At 38.9% G+C, this 18,992-nt stretch overlaps 2 protein-coding genes across 8 annotated transcripts in view; one reads left to right on the top strand and one right to left on the bottom strand.

The window, feature by feature from the left end:
- COMMD8 (COMM domain containing 8) overlaps positions 1-18,992 on the bottom strand; it is a 66,576-nt gene that overhangs the window by 486 nt on the left and 47,098 nt on the right. The window lies entirely within an intron of this gene.
- The window catches only part of GABRB1 (gamma-aminobutyric acid type A receptor subunit beta1), a 120,897-nt gene that overhangs the window by 67,592 nt on the left and 34,313 nt on the right, over positions 1-18,992 (top strand). The gene's annotated exons all lie outside the window — the stretch shown is intronic.

The following is an 18,992-nucleotide window of genomic DNA, read 5'->3' as shown; positions in this document are numbered from 1 at the left end:
TCAAGAAGAAAAGAAACTGTGCAGCATATTACCTTGATTTAGCATCAGTGCAGTAGAGAGCATGAAGACAGTATCACCAAACCTCTCACAGGGGTTGTGACCTGCGAGTTTCATTTTCTTTGCTGAAGACAGAGTGTTGGCCTAGCATGACTTGAACAAGAAAAACAACACCAATTATGCTACAACCAGAGTCTGAGTTCCTCAAAAATTAGTCAGGGTCTTTAACCATATCTCAAGGATGATTTAAATGCTTCCTTTCCCTCATGCCTCCTGTTCCCTAAACAGCTTTTCTATTTTCAGTCCAGAATTAATATTTCCATTCAGGCTCAGTTATGAAATTTTACTGGCCTCTTTAAACAGAAATTGGAACAATCATAACAGCTCTAAATAACCTGTTTGCTTGCACCCATGTACACAGCAGTTTATCTTTGATGCAATGTTCAGCCTCAACAGAGGTGAGGAGAAATAAGCCAAGGTTAACCATTTGGTTTTACAGATGAATAAACAAGGAGAACATGCACATGATACACTGGAGTGGTTTTAGATCATGTAACAAAGCATTATCGCTTCACTATGTCTCCATTATTTATTATTTCTATTATAAACTCAACAATTCCTTTAGCTATTTTTGTCCAGTAACTTTCAGCTGCTATGTCCCCACCGTTTAAAGACTAATGTGTGCTATGAACTTGTGCAGACAGAGAATACTCCTAAACCTTTTGACCTCTAAAATTGTACATTGTTCTTATGTCTCCTGCTTCAAAAGGCAGTTCTGTTAATTGCTCACAGTAGAAAAAACGTGTAATATTACAAACCAAATAACACTTTCACCCAAGAACTACACACACAAATGCATTTAACTCCATGGTAATATTTCCACTGAATCTCATTTCAAATATCCCAGGGAAGTTGAGTGTCGCTGTTAATTATTATCTACCTGAAGATCACGTTTCTTCAGTTTCTGTCAAGTACTCCCACCAGCAGCTATTATCATTCTCTGTGGTATAGCACCTGCTTTCTAAGACAAAGAAAAAATCCCTTTGGGTCAATGTGCAAACCTGCAGCACTGTGAGGCTGGTGTATGAGACAGTGCCAGCCTGGTGCCTGTACAGCTGGTAAAATATTGGATTATTCCTTTTTTTTTTCCCCTTACCCATTTTTAACAAGTGATTGGATGCCATTAGCTCTCACACTTCTGGCACTAGCAGTGTCTCTCATTACTTCTATTCCCTGTTCAGGCAAGATTATCTGGAAATCTCTCCCAAAGCTCCAGAATCTTAAACCAATACATACTGTTGCTTCTTTTGCTTATCCTTTCTCACTTTTCTCAAGTAAGATGCTAGACATGTAATGTGTCTTTGAGATATTTAAGGAACCATTAATAATTTATTGTACTGAATTTCGTATTCAGATTCTTATGTCACGATGTCAGGAATGGAAGCTCTGATTTAAATCATCCTTTGCTAGTATTTTATTCCACCTCTTAATTCTTCTCAGATTTTCCCTAGCAGAAAAATGACAGTGTTGCTTTGGAGACATCTGTTCTTGTATCATGACATCGCCTCACAGTAAACAACAGCAGAATTTCATGCGTGTTGGAAGGAGCATATCCTTCATCAGAGTTAGGTGTTAGGAAGTGTAACATACCTTCAGTGACACCTTTACACAGACTTCTCTCTCTCCTCATGTTCAGACACAAACCCACCTTTGATTAGAGCAATTCTTTATTTCAAGGCAGGGGGACTGAGCATATCATGACAAGGTGTGAAGAGGTGGCTTGGAGCATCTAAAACTTTTGGTTTCAGTGAGACCACACATTTTTATACTGCTACAGCAGAGGATGCCACTTTGCTAGGCACTGCTGTAATTGCAAGAGGACAAGGGGAAGAATAATCTTTGTCTTCAACATAAGGATTTTTCACCACTTCTTACACAAAGAAGGTTTTCTGTGAGGCAAACACTGGCAGACAAATTCACTTACCTCCAGCCAGTTCACAAATGAGAACTGATCAATTTAGCATTGGATTTACTAACCATTTATTCATGCAATATCCATGGAAGCATATCCTTGAGGTGGAATGCAAGAAAAGCTGTATTTCAATGCAGAATGTTTAGGTTTTAGTATGATCTTGAAAGTAATTTTAAGTGAAGACTTACCTTTTTACTACCTCAATTTTGGCAATATAGCTGAGAGTGTTATTAAAGGAATTTGCTATACAGTTGTTTAGCTCTTTTATTGCAGTGAAATTTTAATAGTTTGTGGATTGCTTTTGCATTGCCATGATTTGGGATTATAGGGTTTTGGCTTTCCTCTAAACACCTTCATGGATTTCCTTAAAGAGTCAGTTATTGAGTCCTTTTGAGGACAATCCATCATGGCAACAAGTAGCCAATTTACACTGTACTCAATAGATTGTCCTACTTGTGTTACTAAACAGGTCCAGCCAAAAAAAAACCAGACTGCAGTTCTTCTAAATGAGAAAAATCCATGTCATCTATATAGTGAAATAAAAAGCTACACTTTATTTCACTACAGAAAAAATACAGAACAAATTATAAAGTAGTATTTTATTAGGTGATAATTTTGAAAGTCCTAGAAAAATATTTCTTCCACACATCAATGGCAAAAGACTTAGCAATGAGCTTTTTAAGACTCACGAGAACCAATTTGGGACACTCTTTATATTTATAGACCCTAAAAATATACAAGAACTTTGCAAAAATAAATCAAGCAATTATTCATCATTTCTTTCATATAATACAGAGGGAAGAGGAGGACATACTTCAGGTTGAACTGATCTCTGTAGAGAGTTTATTAAAAAAGCCAGCAGAAACACACAAGAACTGAACATGGACTCAGCTTTAAATATATGAGCATTGGCCCCTGTAACCAGTAGTTGAAGTACATAAACAGTCTGCCGGAGTCACAACTGGCTTCACAGGCCTGAATTTCAACACAAGCTTTAGATGCTGTAATTGATTGCAGCTATCAAGTACAGCACTTTGAAGAACTAAATAAGCATTTTGTAGTGCAAAGCCCACTAAGCTTTTTTCAAAGACTACTTAATTCAAGCAGGGTCTAGATCAAATTCAGATTACTGAAATTATATGTCAACTATTTAAGTATATTACTATTTTTAATAACTATTTAATCTCATTAATATTATCAAAAAAACAAATAAAAATGATTAGACAATATTTAACAAATGTTTTATGTTAAAGCTGAAAGACATTGCAGTGTATGGGTTACATATTTTCCAGCCATCACCATCTCTTACCATCTTGGTATAAATAGATTTTGGATTATTTTCTTATCCTCTATTTTACAGGCTGTGTTCTGCCTACTAAATCTGACTAAGTCCTCTTTTTCTCCCATATTAGAAGTGCAAATATCTTCCAATACTTTGAAATTATTACTCTTTCACTGTCAACCTCATCTACATCAAAACTGCACTTCTAAATAAAATGGTCTTCAATTCTTTTACTGTCTTACTTTTAAAAGAACTCCAGTCCTACCAAGGCTTATCTCTAATGTGTATAACTAACACTATTATAGTTGGCTCAAACATATTGGGAGATAAAAATCAAGTGAAAAAAAATTTAATGACAGAGAGTAGCACTGAAGTACTTTTGATCAAGAGGTATTTCAGATAAATTTATATACACACTCTAAGAAGCACTTCACCCAATAATACTATAGGCAAGTTTTAACAATTATTTCCTTCTTTGGTTGGTTTTAGGGGGTAGGCATTAAATGAGAAAGGAATTTTTGTGTATTTACTAGCTCAGCTTTCTCCTTTACACACTGTAAAAGCTCAGATGCAGAGATATCCTGCAGCTGAGTAACCAGAAAGAAAATCCTCACAAGCTTTTCACAACTGAGCCATGTAACTCCTGTTGTTTCAGCGTAGCCAGTTAGATACACTCCAGTGAAGCAGCACATGCTTAATCTGCATACTCTGGAATTTAGTGCTTTAATTTGCATAATGTCATAATATTTGCTTTTTCCTTGAAATACTAGATTTTTAACACATTTCTTGCCACTTATACTTTGCAAGGAACACCAAATGGACATATACAGTTGCAACACTGATAATATTAAAAATATATAATATATAATATTTGAATGAAAAAGGCAAAAACATTTTAAAAACCACTGCAATTTAACTTATACAGCTGGAATATATTTCAGCAGTACAGATTGTTTAGTGTATGTTTTTAAATAAGGCTATATACAGGTACATAAAATAGATCTATGCTGAGTCCTGATATGTTAACATATTTTAGTATATTTCACATCACCATATCTTTGGTATGTACCACATTATGTGTGTTTTTCAGGTCCTGAACTTCATTAAAAAGACATTAATTAAAAAGAAATTATAAAATCTCTAATTATAAAAATTTAAAAGGGATAGTAATTAAATCTGTGCTTTGCTGCAGATGTCCAATTTACTTACTATTAATTTTAAGCATGCTGAGAACAGTTAATACTGAAGGACAAAATACAAATTTTAGCTGCTTAGAACTAACTTAACTCATTTAATTTATAATGATGTTGATCAGTGAAACAGTTATTCAACCAAAAATCAGAGGAGCATAGGATGAGGACGTTTGTGCCATTTCTGTACAATAAATGTATCAGGCAGGTAAATTAAGGTCCTAGGGGAGACATCAAGTATTTTACCAGACCTGCTCCAAACTGATAAATGCACTTAGATAGAAAAGAGAGAAGAGTCTTAATTTAGGTGTTCTTTCAAAGAGACAACCACTTTCCTAATAAACACTACCTGGAAAGCTGCTGAAATCCTGAACAAATGCTGGTTCAGCCTATTTGCTAGCGACATAAAAGTGAAAAAGGAAAATTAGTAAATGATGCCAGGTTGTGGGGGCTGCTGTTCTGAGAGACATTCCCTTACTCAAAAGCCCAGAGCAGTCAGGCCATGTCAGAGCTGCAGCAAGCAGGAGGTTGGCTGGTGCCATATGAAGTGTTTAAGGGTATTAGTGTGAAAAACAACCCTGCACTGATTTAATTCACTACAGCATTCAAATGCAGTGTTTTTAAGTAATTTTATGAGAAATTAAAATCCATTTCTTGAGGACAGTGCAAAGATGCAAATAATAATGCATTCCAAAAATTGTCAGGCAATATATTTTCCCTTTAACTCTCACTCTTCTATAAATATCGCCACTTAAAAAGATGCTTAGCCTTTCTTCTCAAATATCATTGGCCTGGCTTAAAAGTAACTGCAAGGGAATTCACAATCTAGGTAATAGCCAAGCCCTTGAGTATAATAAAGTGTAAAATATAAAATTAATTACTCCATAAAGTACAGTAGTACATTTCTGTATTTGGCACTTCTGTAGTATCAACATACATGGTGTTATAATTGCCAGGCCTCATTTTAAGAGGCAAAATATGTGAGAAATAAAAATAAATAAAAATCTTTCATTTATAAAACCATTAATAAGGAAATCAAGCTGAGCAGACAGGAGGTAGGTACTTCAAATATAATTCATGTAGTTTTGGATTACAAATCTAATTAGACATGATCTTCCAGGGAAGAATTTAGAAATATCAGAAGTCCTGGTGTTACTCAGAGCCTAAAGCAGGAGTCAAAGTGTGGACAAAGCAACTTGAAAATCATTCAGCACTTAAAACCTATAGTAGGCAAATGTATATGTAAGTGACCTACACAGGAGTCTGAGTTGACAGTGAACTATTCCTCAGTCTCTGGGTAAATCATCAGGCAGCAACATCTGGCAGGAGCTGCAGCTCCCCCAGCGTGGGTGCAATGCTGTCTGCACCCAGAGTGGCTGGTTACACCTCAGCTGAGGTACCTGCCCACAGGTCAGGGTAACACAGCAGTCAGTCTCCAACCTCAATACCAGCAACATGTCCCACTGACAGAAACACTGGCTCCAATTTTTGAAATTCCATTAGAAAAGCAAACAACAAAATCCCAGATACAGCAACAACAGAAAACACCTACACAGAATAAAACCCAAATTACTAAATAAAACACAAGCCTACAAATGGAAAAAACACACACAGGTCCTTTCTAGAGTCAAGTCAGTAAGAATATATACTCATTACACCTAGCTTCTCTTTGAAAAAAAAAATTCAAACCAAAACACATACAAATTACTTATGCTTACTTATTGCAAAACTAAATGTTTTCCACATATGCAAAGTGTCCAGTTCTTAAAATTCACAAGAAAATGCCAAAGACGAATTTTTCCAAGCCACATGCATAACAATAGGCTTGGTTCAACCAGACACCAGTCATCCAAGAAGAAATATATATGCCCTCCTATAGTACCATCAGTTCTATGCATCAGACAGAGGAGTTTATAGTCTGAGAAGATAAGTTATGTGCAAAGGGTAATCTGACATCTCCCATGGATCACGGCACAAGCAGAAGAAACCTGGGAACTTTAAACACTTGGAACTTCTCAGGCCTGGGAAGTTTAATTATCTGATGTTCTGATGCATGCTGCTGATGTCTCTTTTAACAGAGCCTCTCTAGCAACCTCTGAGAGTATAATCACAAGAGACTGCAAATGCAGCATTTTTCATAGTCTTTAGATAGATGGATTTGTAAACTATGTGAGACAGTGTGATGAAATGGCTATATTGGAAGTATAAATCTACTTCCAGTCCTGTTCCTATTGTATTTGTATAAATCAAGAACCTGAAAAATAAATCTGGTGTGGAAAACTTAATATTTTGAGGTTTAGTAGTAGATATGAAGTGTTTCAAACTTGTTTTCAGATTTGTTGATAAGCTGATAAGCCTTTTTACAAACAAAAGACCCAATATCTTAAGGATAGCTATTTTTTAGTAAAATGAGAGCTAATATTAAGCAGGTTTTTAAAGGCCTAACAGTTAATATAGTTAAATTACCCATATATCTTCAATGCTGCATTTATCAATTTTAATATCTCCTGGCCAAGGGACACAAAGAAAAACTGCACAAATTTTATTGTGAAGGATTTAATTTAAATAATGTCTAACCCATTTCCTGTTATTTTCTTCTGTCAGAAACTATCTGTGGAATATGCCTATGGAGTTCAATTAAAAAAAAAAATCTCAATTTCTATTTGATTAGCCCTGAACTATTCTGCAAGAAATATTTCCATACCTGAATAAGTGTTTCTGGAGAAATTTTTCTGAAGAAAAGAATACTTTTCACAAATCTCTAGTCAGATTTTCATATGGAAAGAGGAGTGAGAATAAAAGATTGCCAGAGCATTTCCTAAGAAATATTCCATTAACGCCAGCTGGCACAATTTCAAATACATTTGGTTACTGGCATACTTGTCTTGTTACAATGTCTCCAGCTGTTGAGTCATTCACTGAAAGAAGTACATGGAAAAGCTATAAAATTAGGACTTTTAAATTTTTTGGCAGGATTCTAGAAAGGTATGCCAATATTTCATTTTTTAAATTATTTCTTTACCTGAGACTGATAATTCTGCTCTTTATATAATTTGGTAACACAGAGTATAAATTTAACCCATCTACAGAGAATTACTAAAGTGCATAAGGATTCCAAGATGTATCTCAGGGATATTATAAGCCTTAACTGGAACAAGACCTGTATCAGCCAGATTTTTAAAACCCCTAAGGCAACAATTTCAACTTTGCACCATCTATCTACCTTTGGATGCAAGGAAAAGTAATTCCCACTGAAACACTTCAAGATGAGCCAAAAGACTTCAGCAAGTAAAACCTGCTTTAAGTAAAAGGCTTAAAAAAAAAAAAGACTACTCTAAGGAGTAATTTAACTCAGATTCTAGAAAGCTTTAAAATATTTGCTGACATCCAAGTGTGGGCATCAAGTGTGTATTAAGACTGCTACAGATTTTTGTTACCTGGGAGCCCCCTGCTGGGACTCTGTTGAGAGAAAATAAGAAAAGAGAAGGGTTTTGTTTTGAAGGTGTGTCACAGATGTTTCAGTAATACTTAATTGTGCTATATATAGTATGTTAATGCAACCTTATTTTATGTCTCATAAGCAAATCACTAAAAAGGAGAACTCTGCATAGCTGACACATATGCTTAGCATTAGTTAAATACTCAAAGTACTTTAAAATATCCCATATTCTCAGAATTCATGATAATCATTCAATGGACAGCCTATCTGCTAAATAGAAGGAATTCAAACTGATGGGTGATCTGTGTGATTATCATTAAAGAACATATAAACAGAATTAGGTTTATTCCATTTCATTAACACATACACACACACACAAAAGAAAACCCAAACCAACCAAAAACCAACCAAAAAAAAAAAAAAAACTACCACCAAAACTCAAACATTTCAGGACTGCAAGATTAAAATACCAAAAATAATCATTGTCAAACCAAACCAACACATTTCAGGGTAAGTACATGTTAGAACAATTGCTGTAACCCACAGATAATCTGTATTTTCTTTCCAGAAAAACTCATCTAAAATATTTCAACCCATACTGTAGTCCCTACCTCCTCCATTCTGCAGGTACAGCCATTCAGAGCTCTGTGTAATTAAACTGCCTGGGTTATCAACAGCAGCCTCTTCCACAAGTATTTTTTACCCATATAATTTCACTCTTGTGGTTGGGAATGATAGAGACATAAGGCTTAGTTTCCAGATCAGTCTTTGAGGATATTTTGTAAGTCTCCCTATAAGCTGGAAAAGTTTCCTCAATGGCAATGGAAGTTTCTGTTTTTGTGAGCATTGAGGTGATGGCTGTTTGATATATATGTATGAGCTTTCACTACTAGTGATCTTTTATTCCATTTTTAATTCCTTTTTTCTGTTATTTCCTAATGGCAAAATGTCAGGCTTATGTTTAAGATGCCAGTGAAAATATCAAAGCATTTTCTTAAGAAAAAATCAAAGGCCTGCATGCTCACAAGATTATAAGTAAATCTGCCTGAATACTGCACAGTTCTGTTCAGGACGTTTTGCTTTCACTGGGAATAACTCAATCTTCTGCTATACTCAGTCACCTGTAGGAAATTTTATCAGTATTAGCAAATTATTTGCTAAATTGAAGAGCTTTTAGCATACTCAAAGAGAAAGTCCTGAACATAGCAAAAGGAGTTTGAAGATCAAAGGAAAACAATTTTTCACAGTTCTTCTCAGTGTGCCAGGTATGCACTTACTTTGTGTAAGGGTAACAATAAGTAAAACGTATATGTAAATATTTTCCCTTCCAAAACATCTTTAAATTACATGCAGGAAGAATATATGAGAGTAGTAGAAGATGCAATATATGAACTTTAAAATGTAACATTTCCAAACCCATTTTTAACTTCTCCTATAAAGGTTTCAAACTAAAACAGGGACCAAAAATAAAAAGGTGAGCTGGACAGGAACAAACACAGCTCCAAACCAATATGGTTAATTCGGCATTCTCCCTTTATTGTTTACAGACAGTAGTTTTTATACACTTCTAGATAGTTTACAATCTAGATAGTTTACACCCTCATTGGCAAGCAAACATTGTTTGTTCCTGTCTTAAGGTGGCTAAAGTTTCACACTGCAGACCTATACTAATTCACACCTAGATAGCTCAGTACACTGCGTTATACCTTAACATAATTTCTGACTGCGCCACAAACTTATTCTTAACTCCGCCACAGGCTCCAAGGCCTCACTGAGACCCACATCTGAGGCCTAGGCAGGGTAGCTCAACCTTCACTTTAAACATATAAATCACGCACATCCAGATCGTGACCCATTTCTCTCAGAAATTGCTCTACAATTCCCCCTTTTTCCTTTGAGCTACCCAGATGGATTCGAAGGCGTGGCTAGTTACCTTTCGTACACATTGTAATATGCACGGTATAAAGACTAAAATAAGTATAATAGTAATAAAAATTATAATACAAAAATGAACTAATTCCATGAACCACCCAGTGAAACCTAAAGAATTGAGCCAGTCAGTAAACTGAGAGGTTACAACAATTTTCTTCATATTGTCTCTCAGTTGTGTTAATTGTCTATAGATTGATTGAGAGTGGTCAGACAAATTCATGCAGTACATGCCTTCAAAATCTTCACACCCTGTCCTTGTGCTAAAAGAAGGAAATCAATGGCAGCTCTGTTTTGCAGAACTGCATGACAAACGTCATTCACGTCAGCGGCAAGCTCACTTAACATGTTAGATGTGGTATTAATTTGCTCTGAGGTCCAGCAGGCCAGGGATCTCAATTGCATGAGAGCTTGCACTGATGCAACCCCGGGGGCAAAAATTGAGGATATTACCACAGAGGTACACCCCCAAAGTGATACATGGTCTTTTCAATGAGGTTCTAGTTGGAGAGGACTCCGTTTGGTTCGTCGAGGCTTCTGGGGCAAACCTATAACTTGATGGATGGTGGGAGCAAACAGAGTTAATTTACCAAGGTAACATGGGCTTCCCATAGCTTTGTAAGGCACTGCAGACCAGGCTTGATCTCCACAAATGAGGAAAGTTCCTGGTGCCAGTTTTCTTGCCACCCCTTTTGATGGCATCACGGATTGTATCTGATTATTACAATATTCTGAATAGTTACAATACAGTTGGTATCTGGGAGACAACCAAGTGTTGCTATCATGTGGCTGGTGTTAATTTGGTTTTGGTTTCATGGCATGAGGCCCAAATATCAAACAGTAATTTCCTGGGACAGAGCCCAAAAGATCAAATTCTTGAGGTGGGAGACTAATGAATTTAAGATTCTGCACAACTGCAGCAGCTTGCACTTCCAGAACACTTTTTGGGTCTATTTTGGCTTGGGTCCAATTTTTGAATTCTGCCATGGAACCCAGTGGAACTCCAATTAAACAAGTACGGAAAGGACTAGATGGTGTGTTTAACGACAGGCAGAATGAATCCTGCCCTGTTTGATTGGCCCACGTGACCCACATGTTTTGTCTTTTATCAATATCAAGGATTCCAGATACTTTAGTTACAAAAACACTACTTAACAAAAACACTGTGACCCACCACATATTTTTCCCGTTTGTGATTGTTCTGCATGTTTCTTAACATGAAAGAAACAGGCTTACTTCTAAACTTAATTCTAAATATAAACTATACTTATACTAAACTTAAAATTGTACTGATAATTATCTAACTTAATTTCTAATACTCTAAGAAATTAATTTTCATCAGAACTGGACTTGTCGTGGGATGTTCCAGGTAAGTCGCTGTCGTCAGTGTTGTTATCACGGTTGGCTGGAATCTCTGCCTGTGGACACACACGGGTGAATTTGCTCAGTACCCAAACTGGACCAGTACCTGTTTAAACACACATATAACCTCTACCATTAAACAACACAGGACTTGGCCCTTGCTATTCACCTGTTTGCATGTCCTTGTGATACACATAAAGTCCCGGAATTGCTTGTGGTCTTCCTTCTTCCACTGCTTGGTGGTGTATTACAACTGCAGGTTCTTCTCTACCTTCTGCTAAACACAAGTAATTTAGGGTAAACAATACTTTTGACAAACAATTAGATACATCAATCTCCTCATTCTGCTTTTGTTTTGCTAGATATTCTTTCAGAGTACGATTTGCTCTGTCTACAATAGCTTGACCTGTAGAGAAGTGAGGGATCCCTGTGGTATATTTCACCCCCCACTTCTGCATAAATATGGCAATTTATTGACTGACATATGATGGGGCATTGTCAGTCTTAATTTCTACAGGTACACTCATAACTGCAAAGCAGGCAAACAAATGCCTTTTCACATGGAGAGCTTTTTCCCCTGTCTGTGCTGTTGCCCAAATAAACTTTGAGTAGGTATCTACAGTGACATGGACATATTTCAGCCTACCAAACTCTGGAATATTAGTGACATCCATCTGCCACAATTCTAAAGCTTTCAGACCCCTTGGATTTGTGCCCAGTCCGAAATCAGGCCTTGATCATCAATCGGGGGGGTCTAACATTGTCAGTACATGATTCTTGCATTGAACAGGTAAAAAACAACACCCATTCAAGCAGAATTGTTGCTGAACCAGGTTGGGACTCCCCCTTTTTCCTTTGCCATTGAAAAACAATGGCAAGTGTGACATCTTGAACTAGGTTGCAAAAAATATTCTTTCTCTCTCCATTTTTTTTTCCTGAACCTCAAATCAGACAATCAGAGCTCTTTGCTGTTCAGAGGTACAAACTTGAGGACAGTTGGCATCACTGCCAGGAAGCCAAGGCAGAAATGCTTGTAGATCATCACTGGGAATTCCTTTAATGAAGTAGCTGCAGTAATGTGTCCTTGCTGTTACATGGTGTCTTGAACAGCTGCGATGAATGCTGCAGTCTGATTGCTTTGCATCCCTTATTACTCAGAGGGAGAGTCCTCTAACCGAGTTAGTCAAGCTGAGAGGTTAGCAAGCTGAGCTATTCTTTGCTGTAAAGTACTTGTTTTTGGAGTTTTATATTGTGATCGCCTCTTGTTACGATTTTTAAAATTGGGATGGTCTGACTCTGACTCGTCTGTATCAGAATTTGAGGAAAGTGGGCAATGTCGGGCTACCTCTGTGTAACGTGGCCAGGCTGTGGTGGGCTGTATCTCTATAGTCTGTGTTGTGGCTTCTGCTGTCCCGCCATCGCAGCTAGATTCAAAGCCGTTCCCCCCGCCACGCGTCTCTGCCAGCAGCACCGGCGGCGGGGCCGCCCCTCTTCACGCGCGGGTCTCGGATGTCAGCACCGGCAGCCGGGTGGGCTCGCCACACGTGCGCACACCAGCGGCAGTGGCCGCGCCTCCTGGGGGGTGCTGGGGCGGCACCGCCCCGCTCCCGTCGCCACCCTAATCGCTCTAGTTTCTGCCCTGGTCGCCGCCCTCGTGGTCCGTCACCTGAGCCAGCCCCGTTTCATCATCAACTCCACCTGTTCCTTCGGGTTTCACCCCGCCCCGGAAGTGGTGCGGCTGCCTCCCTTCCTGTTGTCCCTCATTCTGCCTGGCAGCCGGATGAGTCACTTCCGCTGTCTGCGCTCGCGTCTCCAGATGTGCTACAACTTCCAGCACAGATGCGCTGACTTGGGCTTTCTGTCCGCGCATTGGCCACATATCATGAATACCAAAAAATTTCTCGACCTGAGATGGCTTCGGAATTTCTGTTTTTTCAACCCCAGGTCCCTCAAATGCCTGAATTGCTGCCTCGGCTGCCTTCTGCCCGGCTGACATACTTTGCAAGGTTCGTAAGACTTTCTTTACAACAGCTCCAAACTCTAGAATGGACTTTTTGTCCTCTCCGCCCTCTACAGCCGAATTCCACAATAGTTACCCTATTTCCTGCCATTCTGTCTCGCTAAAGAGGAGTGAGGGCTTCTGTAATTTGCCTTTATCTCTTGCCCATAGGGCTAATCGTGGCTGCTCTTTACTTTTGTCTGCCCCGATCAGCTCCCGAATGCCTGGCTTGGGCATCTCAGCTTTTCGTCAGGGCCGGGGCTCGCCACAGTTTCCGGGCGCTTTTGCTGTCGCGCTCCGGGGTGGGCTGTTGGCCGCGCTTTGCCGTCGGCGCAAGGGAAGAAACAAAGAGGCAGGGAATTTGTCCAAATCCGTCCGCGTGGTGGCTGGATGCTTTATTCGCTGCGAGAGCTGCGATGGAAAAGCTGCAGCCGATCCCAGCTTCGCACGGATGCAAATGGCCTCAAGCATGCTCCTTTGATCCCAGGAGTGGGATCAAATAGGGAAGGGACAGGGCGGACGAGGAGCCCTCCCGCCCAATGGGTACAGACATCGCGGTGATGACGTGTATTACAGCGACCAATGGGAACACGGCAGGGGCGGACATGAGACTTTGGGGTGAGTGGGACCGCGAGAACGGGGAGATGGGCACGGAAACTACAGGAGTAGGGAAAAACCCGGGGGATGCACGAGGGTACAGAGAACTGGAAAACTAACAAAGAAAAAAACCCATAATGTAAACCCAAACCTGGGATGCAACAATTCCCCGCTTTAAATAATATAAAAAAGACAGTTGTTTCTGTTTGGATTCTTGCACAGTGGCCTCTTCTCTTAGCTTCTTCTGCTGCTGTGACTGCTTTGTAGATGGAAAGGGCTTGGGGATGGTACTGGAGCCGCTTTTTCCCTGGTTGTTTGGGGATAGGGGAACTGGGACAACAACTTTATTATAAACACGACATGGAGACATACACGGTCTGAAGTAGATGTGGGAAAAGTGCTTTTTACAACAGCTAATTGCTCTAATTCAGTGTCCTTGAGTTTTTCACCTCTCTTTGAAAGGACATAAATCAGGAGTCGCAAAGCCGCATGCCAATCCATATCCATTCTGACTGCCTTTCTCTATCTCGGCTCGTGGCTTACCTTCCAACCTTTGCAGGGCGCTCCAAATCCCTCACACAACCCAGCAGCGACCCCGCTCCAGCCACCTTGCTCTGATTCGTCTATGTCCGCCGTGGAGGGTATAGCACCTCTGCCGTGCGGGCACCGTCTAAGCTTCAGAGGCTTCCAGTGATCTCTAGTTGCAAAAAAAAAAGGAAACAGGGGAAAAAAAAGGCAAAAACAAAAACAACTTGGAGACCTTTCACAGGAGGCTTCAGTGCTGTGGCATGCCAATCCCAGTCGCTTTTAAAAGCTATTTGGGATCTGAGATCCACCCCACCCCGTCCCTCCCTCCTGCAAGCGTTTTGGGGGCCGTTCCCCATCGCTATCACAGAAGCGACAGTCTTTATTAATTGAACGACTTTTTGGAACTTATCGGAGTCTCCTGTCCCTGTTCAGGCACCAAGTGATACAGGGACCAAAAATAAAAAGGTGAGCTGGACAGGAACAAACACAGCTCCAAACCAATATGGTTAATCCGGCATTCTCCCTTTATTGTTTACAGACAGTAGTTTTTATACACTTCTAGATAGTTTACAATCTAGATAGTTTACACCCTCATTGGCAAGCAAACATTGTTCCTGTCTTAAGGTGGCTAAAGTTTCACACTGCAGACCTATACTAATTCACACCTAGATAGCTCAGTACTTTCTGTTATACCTTAACATAATTTCTGACTGCGCCACAAACTTATTCTTAACTGCGCGACAGGCTTTCAGGCCTCTGAGGCCCACATCTGAGGCCTAGGCTGGGGTAGCTCAACCTTCACTTTAAACATATAAATCACGCACATCCAGATCGTGACCCATTTCTCTCAGAAAGTGCTCTACATCAAACTCCATCCTTCGATACAAAAATAAGGTGTTCATTGAAGGAAAAGAAATCATTCTGTGAAGCCACTGGACACTAAACCTTAACAGTAATATGTTATTTAGCTACTAGACTTGAGAATAATAGCAAAAAATATACAGGATAGAAAATATAGGGATGAGAGTTTCAAAACTCTACAGGTTGACACAATGCCTTTCATACTTTTCTACATTTTTATTAGTTTATCTTAATGAAAGAATGCCCATGTAATTTATTTTGACTTACATTATCAAAACAGTTCAGGGAAGAACTTATGAACTATGAAATTCAACAGAAAATATGGCACTGTAATCACATAGCAATGCCAAACTGTATTTTCCTCATGTCCTGTGAGAATGATTAAAAAAAACTAAATAAAATTATCCAACTACCTCTTGGGACTCAAGAAGCCATGCAACACAGAAAGGTTATGATGAAACGACACAAAATGAGAATTTAACACCATAAACAACCTGGTTTTTATCAAAAAATTCTCCTTAACTACTCAGACAACATAAGCAGAAAAGTTGGTCTGTTTTATAAGTTTCAGTCTTAATTCAGTATTTTAACATCATGGTAAAGAGCATCTCTGTCAACTAAGTAGATTTTTAACTTGTTCTGTCCTTATAAACATTGCATAAATAAAGGCACAATAGCATTAGAAAGAGTCTATTGTACTGTGCTCTTAAAGCTAAAGATAGAAGAAACAGGCACAACAAGATACTGACTGTGAGGAATTACATGTCAGCTACTTGTAAAATCAAATGCAGATGTGTTGCTAGGAGAGAACAAAAGCCTGCAGAGTCTGAGCCTGCAGAATATTAAAGATCACAGAATTACAGAATATTCTGAGTTGGAAGGGATCCACAATGATCATCAAAGTCCAACTCCTGGCCCTGCACAGGACAGTTCCAAAAATCACACCCTGTGCCTGAAAACACTGTCCAAATGCTTCTTGAACTCTGTCAGGCTTGCTGCTCTGAGATTAATCAAGACAGGAAGAAAAAAGCATCTCTTCTCCTCCGCTCCTCCCCCAAAAAAAAAGAAAAAACCCAAGGAAGCCAAAATCAAACAAAGATAAAACCAAACATGAAACAAAAAAAAACAAACAAACCAGAAACCACCAGCTGTTTTGACCAAGCACATGCTGAAGCCTTCCAAACCAGGCTGCATATGGAAGATATTGCCTTGTTTGTGCTTCTGCCAAAGCAGCGTGTCTAAGTATGCTGGTGTCTAATTTTGTTTTATTTTGAAATAAGCAACAACAAAACAAACAACCCAAAAGGTGACCATACCAGATGACACTAACATCACTGCTGCCATCTAGCAGACTTATATTCTCTCCTGAGCAGGGTGTTTCAGTCAGTGGATATTATCTGCACCTTTCTAGCATTTAGTCACTTTTAGGAAGTTTGGATAGAGACATTGAAAAAGTTACAGATTTATCACCTTTTTTTTTTTTTTAATTCAGACAGATTGAAAACCAGTTCTGACTTCATTTCTCTCTTGGACCTTCCTTAATGCTAAACACTTCCCATCTGGCTCGCTTTATTTCGTTTTATCTTGCAACATATTTGCACTGTCAAACTAAAGTACTATTTGCAGTAAATTTGAGCTCCAAATCTAAGGCACTTTTTATTGAAGTATCTTAGTTGCCCTGGTATGGTTATAGGCCTCTTGGGATTTATACTGTAAAATTTATTTTCATGGGTTTATAGCTGTGCAGTAAAAATTCTCATTGCACTGAAATTTGGCTTAGAAGCATCAAATACACAGTTTTGTTTAATATTTAAAAGATTTACACTGTAAAAATGTAGTAATTTTTTAATATTTATTCTTGATATTTACAAGCATCTTCATTATTCCACCATTCATCTTCACTCTACTCTGAACTATTTCTGATGCACTACATTGAACAGAATAAAGCTTTTATATTATCTTTACGAAGTACATATCTGACTTAAGGTTTTGATTTTAGAAGGTTCTAATTTAGTCAGAACAACATGTTTTCTCACAGACCTTTTGTCTCACCACCACTCTCCTCATGTCCTTCATGAATGAGCTCTCCCTTTCCCATTGCCTCATATCCACCGCTCTGCTGGAGCTTCAGATTCTCCCCTTGGAAAAGGCAGAAGCCAGCAAGTCAGCTTGTCTGCCTTTCCCCACCCCATCCCTACTTCGTGATAGTACTAAGCAGCTATTTAACTGTGTAACTATGTAGCTGAAGCAGAGTTCTGGCAGCAGAAAATCATTAAGGATTTAAGCAAAAAATGATGAATTTACTGACAATTACTTGGACTGCCAAGGTAAATCTCCCAAGACAACTGAAATGTGACGTCCCCTTCCCCAAAATATTTTCATGCCCACAACACTCTATTTGAAAATTATGTAACCTTTGATACACTCCTACTTTGCACTGACTGAAGTCAATGTTTTCTGTGAAAAAAATACAGGAGGAAAAAAGTGATCTACAGCTCCAGCAGCAAAATTTTTTTAAACAACTGCCAAGCAGGACATAAAATACAAAAGCACAGTGTTCACATAAGCATTCAGTAGCACTTGCCTAACACACCTGATAATATCTGTTTGCATTCAGAAGAGAGGTTAAAGGTGGGAATGATACCACCAGCTTAAATTTTACAACAAAAAACAGAGTAAGGAACAGAGAATTCTGCTTGAAGTCATCACTTGCCGCAGGCAAGTTCTTAGGCAGTATTGCCCTGTAGATCACCATTATTGCAGGGTGCTGCATCTGAAAGCCTTCATCACAAAACCCATATGCTCCAAGTTCTGCAAGAGATTTCTGACCCTGGAATACTTAAAGGAAGATCAGCAATGACCTTTAATGACCTTTTCCAGTAAACAACGCTTCATCATTCAAACAAAGAAACATACAAAAAAAAAAACCAAAACAAAACAAAATTTAAAAAAAAAAAAAAAAGGAAGAAAATACAAGGAAGAATAAACAGCAAATGGATAACAGGTTTCAAATTCACAGTCAGTTCAGTCTAGCAGAAGAGCATTTGACCATTGCATAGCTTTGTAGGCACAAAACAGATGTGATAAACTAGTGCCTGGGTCATGTTAAAGAATACTAATTGAAGCAAACTGAAGTGACCACAACAGCAAGACCAGACACATGCTTATTCCAATCAATACATCCCACATCAGACCCGGTAACTGTTTGGGCATATAAAGACAGACACAATCCATTCTTTCTCTCCTCAGCGAATGTCACTGTGCTCAGTGGCTTGCCCCTGCCTGAGACTGAATATATAGCTCAGGATTAGGCTCTGCTGCTGAGACAGACAGGGAACATTCTTTAAGAATAGAGTTTTGACTCTTCCAGGACTTCGGTCTCAGACAAAGCTCAGGCAGCTTACCAGCAATGAGCTGACCATGGCAATTCACTGGTGGTGAATATTACCACTGACATGGGAATGGGAATAACTTGACAAAATTCATTTTGTGGGAGCACTGCCTTCATCATTACTCTCTTCTGATATGGTGCTATTTAACTATCTTTAGGGCCTGGCATGGAGCCCAACTGATGAACTGATTCCAGTACAAGAATCAATTCAGTCAAATTCTGCCTCATTTGTCTGGGCAGCTGTTAAATTGATACAAACAGGGGGAAATAAGAATGGGATAAGGAGTGTTTCAGAGGACCTACAGGACAACATGACAGCCCAGACAGACAGCTCAGTAGCTTTTGGGGAGAACATATGAGAATGGAAAGAGCAATAGGAGTCATGTTTTCATTAACTTGTTATTTTTTTAGCATTCTTATTTCAAGTCAGTGCAGTTGATTAATT

This window comes from Anomalospiza imberbis, chromosome 4 (assembly GCF_031753505.1).
Source record: "Anomalospiza imberbis isolate Cuckoo-Finch-1a 21T00152 chromosome 4, ASM3175350v1, whole genome shotgun sequence".
NCBI lineage: Eukaryota > Metazoa > Chordata > Aves > Passeriformes > Viduidae > Anomalospiza > Anomalospiza imberbis.
The sequence above is the reverse complement of the archived record's forward strand: the minus strand, read 5'-3'. Positions and strand labels throughout refer to the sequence as shown.